Consider the following 9,551-nt stretch of genomic DNA (forward strand, 5'->3'; position numbering starts at 1 on the left):
ATGAGCATGTTATGGTTTTTGATCAGCAGAGAATAATCTTCAAATTGAGATTTATTCACCATATGACACAGAGCTAAATTTTATGAAAGGTAAGAATCAAAGCAAAACTTGTGTAAAAATCCTAGGCTTTATTATCACTAAACATGCATTCTAGAATAACATAAAGAATGGCATGTCTTCATGTTTCTTGTGGAATTTGTAGAGAAAATTGTGGAATCTGTAGAGAAAATTTGGAAGAGACTTCAATGAAGTTAAATCTTATAGATTTTTGGTGCGAGATTTATTAACGTATTCACCATATGGCACACAACTAAATTTTATGAAAGGTAAGAATCAAAGCAAAACTTGTGTTAAAATCCTAAGCTTTATTATCGCTAAAACATGCAATCTAGAATAACATAAAGAATGGCACGTTTTCATGTTTCTTGTGGAATCTGTAGAGAAGTTCTGTGACGTCTCATAAACTTTCGATTTTAAATTCGACGTCTTGGCATCTCATAAACTGATGTCAATTTTCGATTTTAAATTTAGAATATTTTATCTGTATCTATTTCTACACTTAATACTATGGCTTCAAGTTTATGAGGGTGAAGTCAATGAGAAAGAAGATTGATTTCAACACTCAATGCTCTGTTTGAGAGTTGGTGAGGGTAAATTCTAGGGGTTAGGGTGATGAACTTAAATTTAGGTTTGAAAGTAGGTAACGGTAAATTCTAGGGATTAGGGTCATGAACTTAAATTTAGGTTCGAAACATGTTAACTTTTTATTATCTATGTAATTTCTCGAGAAAATCTGAATATTATATCATAAATTTTAATATTATTTGAGTGCAATAAAGTATAAGATTTTCGCTTTAATATTATTTGATGCAGTAAAATTTATACCTTACCATGTGAAGTTAATTTTGATTTAAATAGTGGAATTCAATAAAAAAATCTGTGAGGGTGAGTGCACTAAAGTATAATATTGTCGCTTTAATATTATTTGATGCAGTAAAATTTATGCCTTACCCTGTGAAGTTAATTTTGATTTAAATAGTGGAATTCAATAATAAAAAAATCTGTGGGGAGTTGGTTTATTCGCTACCATAATAAAGTAAGTAGATGGTATCAATTTTTTGAATATGAATGTCGTTTAGAATTTATCCTAGGCACTCTATATTCTTTTCACTTGTAGGTAGATCATACAAGTAGATGATATCAATTTATTTTTGAATATGAATGTTCTTTAGAATTTATCCTGTTCACTGTATATTGCTTTCCTGAGTTAATCTTCTCTACGTGTTTAGAGTTTTTAATTTAATTTTATTATTTATTTATTTATTTTCATATTTTAACAATTTGATATTAAAAATATATGTATTAATTTATTTAATTATAATGTTTTATAATTATTGTGATTTTGTTTATAATATTAATAAAATTTATTAATTGTTAAAAAATCTATCCTAATTTAGGAATATTTAGAGGAGACTTGAATGAAGTTAAATTTTTTTTAGATTTTTGGTTGTTATAAAAGGCAAATTGTTAAATAAAATTTGAATTTAAACTAGACCATGTTATTATTATTCATTCAAATATATTGGCGCTTATGACGTATATCAATCACATTTATTAATGTATTTGTGCTAGTTTCTTATACAATGCATTCTTCGTGGAATCAATTCTAAGAAATAGCTTGAAATCTATCATTTGATAGATAAACAAAAATGTTCAATTAGTTTTATTTAAATTTATTTTTGTTTTAATTTAGCAATTAGTTTAGTTTAATTAAATTTTAGTTATTTTTGTTTTAAATTCTAGTTTTTAATGTTATTACATTTTAATCTTTTATTTAGTTTAATTTAGTTTCAATTTTTTTGGGTAAATATTGTATTGCTTTCTAAATAAGAGTGTATATGGGTATACTAGATATTTTAGGTTAGTTTTCCACTGGGAAGGCCAAACCATAATCAAAAGTGCATTCTTCACAAAGAGGCACAAGATAGCATAATGTTCAAAAACTAAAAGGATTATACATATGATGAAAAGCGGGTTGGATTAGCCATTAAGATAAACTGTGAAATCAGAAAACTAAGTAAGTTAGAGAAAAGCATAAGACTAAGCAGAAGGGTCAGAGTTAGTGGCTGCAATTTGAATAGGGTCCTCATCGTTGCCGGGGGTGCCACCTGCCAAGGGAGAAATATCAAAGTGCTACTCAATGAGATTGAGGCGCTCGTTTAGGTCCCTCATGTGATGATGTAAGTGCTCCAAGGAATGTACAATGTTTGCTCGATACTTGAACTAATCCATCAAGATTCCGTCAAGGAGGAAATTTAAATTTCAATATAGGTCTATGGTGTACATGTACTAGTTGAAATGACCACGCATGTGTCCAACACACAAATTTCTGGTTCAACAATAAATTCTATGTCTAAAAGCTAATTTCTTTGCGAGGCTCCTTCATGTTCCACTTGGGTGAGCTCCTCCTAGATGGGGTATGAGGTGATATCCCAAAACGTCGAAACACTTTCCTCTAAGCGATGGTGGGCACGTGAGTGTCCTCTGAGAGGCTCGCTCTTAGTAGTAAGTTGCTCCTCGATGGACATGTCCATGCTAATAAGGCATGGTGAGAGGCCCAACAAGGATTCAAGAGCAAGCTATCAAGTCGGGAGGGGAACAAGTGGCAGGCACAAGGAGAGGATCCATATGCAAAAGGGAAAGGGCTGGATGACCAAGAGGAAAATTAATACAAGAATCAGAAAGGGAGAAAACGACCATTGACCCATGAAAAGGTTGAGCCTGTTCAATAGGGGTCAGAGAGAAGAGTTCAATACCCATCAAAAGAACTAGTAGGAGAAAGGGATCAACCATAAGAGATGAACCAAAGATGGAGCACAAAGGCCCGAGAGTAGGGCAAGAAGTGTGAGGAGAGTGCCAGACAAGATATTGGTTAGGGGGGTACATGTTACATAGTCAGTTGCAAAAAAAAAAACTAGGTGAGGGAAGGAATTCAAACCAAAAACGGTCGAGGGGACTCCCACTAAATATGTCCAATTCTCAAATAGACCATCATCCAACATGCATGGGGATCAACCAAAGTTTAGGGAAATATCATGAGCATCAATCATGCATGGAGAGAGAAATGGATAGGCTAGTCCGATACTCCAAGTTGCCAAAGGGAAATTTCCACTGAAACTCCAATTAGGAAGAGAGGACATATGAATCTTAGAGAAACTATTGTATACCAAGAACAAAGAGAGACCTAGCCAAGGCTCGAGGACGTGGGTCAGCTAGTGCCCCCAGTTTATGATGGGATAGCCACATGAGCGGGGCTTTGACAAATTTCTTGGAAAGACCACATATATTAAATATGGTAATGGTGTACAAGCATGGGTTCAAGAGTATCACAATCGACTCACATGAGGCAGAGTCTCGAGATTAGAGGTTCCATAAAAAAAAATTATTGGGGTGTGCTTCCACATTCCATATCCACTTGACCAAGTGGGGTGATGGCAGCCCGTCCCCACCCACTTTTTCATCAAGGACACCCCATATAGGATATTTTAGTTTAATTTTCTTTTCTTTTTTTTAGGTAAAGTGAGTTCTGAGATGACTGGCACGCCTAACCTATGGCTCAAGTAGCTACGACCTAGGGGCATCTAAGTCATCAAAATAACTTGGGGATCACACTTGGCCTAGGCCACACCAGCCCTTAGCATGTTGGATCTTTTCCCACGTGGTTTCTAATCGGTGACTTTTCAACATGGAGTGCCTTACTAGAACACCCTGTGACCGTCTATTTTATGCCCCATGGGCTAGTTTAGTTTTATTTTAAAACCATTTTTATTTTTATTTGCTTTAGTGTTAGTTTTATTTATTTTATTTCAATTTTAATTATTGTAGTTTTAGTTCTATTTTTTTTAAAATTAATTTATTTTACTTTTACTTTTTACTTTTTATTTATTTATTATTTTGGTTTACTTTTATTTTTTTCCAAGGAGAAAAAGAATTTGTATTTCATAGGGAATAAAATACATTCTATAGATGCATGTGCATTCTTATAGCCCATTGAGGTTTAACATAATTACATTGATTCATATGCAAAATTTATTCATCACTATCTATTATCAAACTATCCCCAATTAGATTTTGATTTACAAAAAGTTCACAGAAACTCTTTGAATGTTCCGTGCTCAAGTTTATATCATAAAACCAATTTTTTTTAAAAAGTAGAGATTTCTTTGACATTAGTTATATGCTTCATATCCACAAATGTATAATGGGGAGCACTTGTATATCATTTGAGGAGACCTATTACTTTAGAAGAGGGTAGAACGAAAATGACCCTATATAGTACGCTAAATATATTTGTCCTTTAAAATTTTCGTGTCATAGAAAAATAAATATCACATAACTACTGTCCAAAAAACTGAATAATACAATATGATCTTTGATATTTGGGTCTCGTAGTTGTGGCTAGTTATGCCTAGGGGAATGAAGGGAGAAAGATGAGCACACCCATTTTGGTTTCTTATAATTCCCATTGGCCATGAGTCAGTGCCAGTGCCCTTTTTGAAAGCACATCAACTTCTAGGTTGTCTTCCCTATAGACATGAGAGAAATATATGTAAGTAAATTTCCTTGATCTGTGAACAATGCTCTGGTAAAGAGGAAGAAGTGTGTGATTTTGTAGCTTTGATTTATATAGAAATTCCTTGTAGATTCAAACTGCTTATGTAATATGCTAAAATAAAATACTTGAATCTACTCTACTCATCAACGAAAACAATTAATCGAACGAGAAATCACAAAACATGAGACAAGATTCAATCACATATGCTCAGATATTTATCTAAGGGGAAAGCTTGTTGCTCAAAACCCCTTCCTATCTGTATATTGCATTAGATAAAAAAAATAGAGAAGATTTACAATGCTTGCTCAAGCCTGAGCAACCTCTACACTAGTACAATCTATCTCACTTCCTCACAAGCTGACTCTGGCCAATACTTAGCCAATTTTTCTACCTGCCAAGCTCCTATTTCCTTGCGTTGTTTCTCAAGGAATTAGCCCCCTATTAAATATGAAATTCCTCATCTAGAATTGTGCAATCCCTATAGGTCCTTCTCTAACTGCATGCACCACCTATACAACTTGGATAATTATACAACTGATAGTACACTACCCTTGCACTCCAATCTGAATTGGGTAACTCGAATTTCATGCATGCATGAGTTAATTATGGTTGATTTATCAGTTATCTGGTTGAACACTAAAGTTGCACCCCACTACTAGACCTCCTACTAGTTTCTCCAATAGTTGGAACTAGTTCAATTGACATTAACTCAATTTAACTCAATTAAACTATTATGATTGAAATTAACTCAATCTAGGCTTCTAAAATTTAAGAATCACTCTACACAACTCAAGTTAGACCCTCAACTCGAATTAACTGAGCCAACTAAGTGAAATTAACTTAGTTAACTCATTCTTTTTGTCTTGTGATGTGGAATTACAATTTTCTCCTAATTTAATTCAAGGGAAAATTAAAACAGGATTTTCTTCTTTCCATTTTCAACACTCCCTCTCAACAAGAAAGGGATTATCTTCTACTATGATCCTACCTCTATGGAACTAAAATTTTCATTTTGATAATGCCTTTGTCAAAATATCTGCATCCTGTTCCTCTGTAGGAATGTCCTCCAACAACATGATTCTCCTCTACAAACAATATCGTAGATGGTGATACCAACTGTCGATATGCTTAGATTAATCATGAAAAACTGGATTCTTAGAGAGTTTGATACAAATTTGGTTGTCATAGTAAATCATTATAGGATCCATCAACTGACCAAATAACCTAACAAGAATCTTCCTCATCCAGATAACTTCACAAGATGCCTGACTAGCAGCCATGTACTCTACTTCTACTGAACTGAGTGCAACTAATCTCTGCTTCCTGTTGTACTAGGAAATTGTTGCTGACCCAATATTGAAGATGCCTCCTGATGTGCTCTTCCTGTCTGATGGACTACCCACCCAATCTGCATTTGTGAATCCTTGCAACTTCACTCCCTCTATCCGCCTGTACCAAAGACCAAACTGAGTGGTGCCTCTGAGGTATCTCAACACATGTTTGGCTGCCTTCCAATACAATTTTGTTGGCTTAACCATTGCTTGACTAAGCTGGTTAAATGCATAGCACATGTCTGGTCATGTGTTCACCAAATACATAAGTGAACCCATAAGTTTCCTGTAAATAGTAGCCTCCACTACTTCACCTGAAGTCGCATATTCCTTCCTCCAATTCCCTACTAGAGGAGTCTCCATGGGTTTGCTGCTCTCGATGTGGAAATTCCTTAGTATCTCATTGGCATACTTTTCCTGAGAGAGAAACAATTCCCCATCTCCTTGTCATACTTCCATATCGAGGAAATAATGCATGAGCCCCAAGTCCTTCATCTTGAATTCTCTTGCAAGATCCTCTTTGCAAGATTTGACCATCTCTCATCACCTATTAGAATTAAATCATCGACATGTAATACTATAATCAATAATTTACTTTCAACCACAATATCATAAAGGTTTGCATCTACTTCACTTTTGGTGAAGCCCAACTTGGTGAAATAACTAGCAAGCCTAGTGTACCAAGCACGGGGCATTGTTTCAATCCATACAATGCTCACCTGAGTATGCACACATGCCAATCTCTGTTGAAGGTCTCAAATCCTTCTACATACTCAATTTACACCTCCTCCACAATCACTCGATTGAGGAATGTAGTATTCACATCCATCTGATGTATCTTCCATCCCATCTATGCTGCAAGTGCTAGAATTGACCTGATAGAAGAGTACCTTCCTACCGGAGCAAAGGTATCCTCGTAATCAATTCCATCCACCTAAGAGAACCCCTTGGCCATAATTATTGCCTTGTGTTTCTTTATGCTTCCATTTTCTTTTTCCTTCACCTTATAGATCCACCTAGAACCTACTACTTGTTAGCGCTTAAAGTTTCACCTCAGGCTGAGAAAGGCAAACCTCAAGGCAACATCAAACCATTCAGCCTCGTAGCTAGCCCTACGGGGCAGGAGAAGGCTCTCTCCGATCAATCTCGGTAGATCTTCAAATGGATGGGATGACCAACAAGGTAACACTGATATTAGGCTAGTAAACTGATTAAAGAGTTTGATTTGGAGATTTTGGGGTTTTTGGTGGCAAATTGAGGAAAGTGCAATTTTGGGTGCGGGGATTGGACACAGTTTCTGCAGGGGGTTCCTTGGGGCGAGGTAGGAGACAGTATTGATGCCTTTAGTTGATATGGATGATCAGGAATGAAAGAGGAGGAGCTAAAGAGAGCAAACAATGACTTTGAATTCTCTTCAGACAGCAGAAAACATAGAAATTAAACAAACTTAAAAGCAGAGCATGGCAGGCATGAATTCATACTTTAACACTTCATTTGTTTAATATGCAGAAGTAAAGAAAGGAGATGAGTCACATAAACACACTTACAAGAACATTAAGAAACACACCATCAACACATGAGTCCACAAGAATCCCAAAGAGGACTGCAAAACCCTGGTCTTCCTTAGCCAAAAATTGCAGAGATACAAGTGAAAAATACAATGATAGCTTCTCCCTCAAGAGTTCAACCATGAAAATGAGCAAGAAAGTACATAATATAGATGATATAACCTCTTTCCCTGCCTCCATGGGTCGAGCTCACTATCCTAGGAGCTATTTCAACCACTTCTAAACTAAGCACTACAAATTAGGCAGTCAAAACAACTTGCCTCTATAAACTTGGAAACAAATTCATTCATTTAATTTTTACCCTTTTCATGAATGAATGTTCTAGAAGTGTTAAACAAGAGTAAAAGTGTCTTAGAGTTACAAAAATTACATCAAAGATAATCATCTTCAACCCCAAAAAGTCAAACTGAGTCAAATCTGCGTTTTCTGGGCTGTACAGTGCAATCTGGCAAAAAACTGCCTGACAGGTCGCGCCCCCTGCCTGACGGGTCGCGCCCCTTTGGAGCTCTGTTTGAGGCACTTTCAGGTGGCCAAATTGAGCAAAAGTGGGCTTGTTGGAAAGGTCTGTGAGTCGACTTTCCAACCCAACTGGAATTTTTGAATTTGGAGTTCATTTGCCCTGTCAAAAACCATTTCTCCCAAGACAGCTTTCTGCAGTTCAAAAAAGTGGCAGAAAGTCAAATTTTGCATGTATTTTGACCTTCTGGAGGCCCAAAACTCCATAAAAACTCAAGTCCATCCATGGGCATATGTAACTTTGCATAACAAATCAGGAAATGCTGAGTTTTTGTGAAAAGGAGTTGCCATGACAAAGGGTCTCACGGGGGGTGAGACCCATTAAAGAGCCAAAACCTGTAAATTACCAAAAAATGCCAAAATTACCCAAAATTCTCGAAACTTTTTGGGATTTGAGCTGTGGCTAGGCTATTGAGTGCCATGATCTTTGAGCGAAGCCTCAACCAAGATACGGAGTGGATTGGTCTTCTTTTTTCGTTTTAGTGCCTCGGTCAACCGCCTTTGAAACATCTTCATTTTTGCCTTGCACACATGCATTCTTGCCCAGTAATGGTTTTTCATGTTCCTCAGCAACTTTTTATCTTGGTTGGCCTTAGCCAACAGCCTCTCCAAGTGTGCGTTGACCCGGATAAGCATAGCCTCTCGCAAATCTCATAACATGACATGTGGCGGAAACATGTGACTGTAAGTGGACAAGCCTGCAAATAAGTCAAAAAGGTGGGCTCCTCTCTTACATGGTGACCACTCTTACCACCCCTATGTGGCCTCCTTTGTACCTCAATCTCGGACACTGATGCTTGGTCATCACTCTGCTCATATGTTTCGGTTTCTGACATGTTTGAGGAGCAGAGTGGACAAAATGTACTGTTGTTTCTGCCTTTAAAAGTGCTGAATTCTATGTTGTTCCAAGGGGAAAAAGACATGAGGGAAATGTTAGGGGAGGGACCTTTTTACAAGGAATTGGGAATATACAAATATAACAGGGAATTTTTAAGGAAAATGTTGCAAACCATTATGCATATAGGAGTACATATTTAAAATCAGGGATATTAGGAAATCATTTGCAAAGATCACTGCATATGGAAAAATATGTATGAAAGTGAACACATGGGGATATGAAAACATGTAGCATTAATAGGGGAAAATAGGGAAACATATGCACAAAACTGCTGACATATTCATCAACATTTTCCATTATTTATACATGCATATGGTAGAGGGAGATTAGGGTTTTGAATGCTTTGGGAGAGGGGTAGGGTTTGCACTTTTAGTTATTAGGGAGAAGGGAGGGTTTGCATTTAATTTATAAAATAGCATGGGAGAAAAATAGGTATACATATAAGTGTGAATAGAATGGGGAAGGAGGGAAACAATTACAAAGGGAAAAACACCTTGAAACAACACAAACCCTAGCACATTTTACCCATTAACTTTGCAGTCATATGAAGAGGTTTCACTTGTACATTTCAATCATTAAAACATGTTTTATGATATCCACCAATCATAACCACACCCATTTCA

This window comes from Pinus tabuliformis, chromosome 5_2, assembly GCF_031772625.1.
Source record: "Pinus tabuliformis cultivar Carrire ecotype Pingquan chromosome 5_2, CPIR1, whole genome shotgun sequence".
NCBI lineage: Eukaryota > Viridiplantae > Streptophyta > Pinopsida > Pinales > Pinaceae > Pinus > Pinus tabuliformis.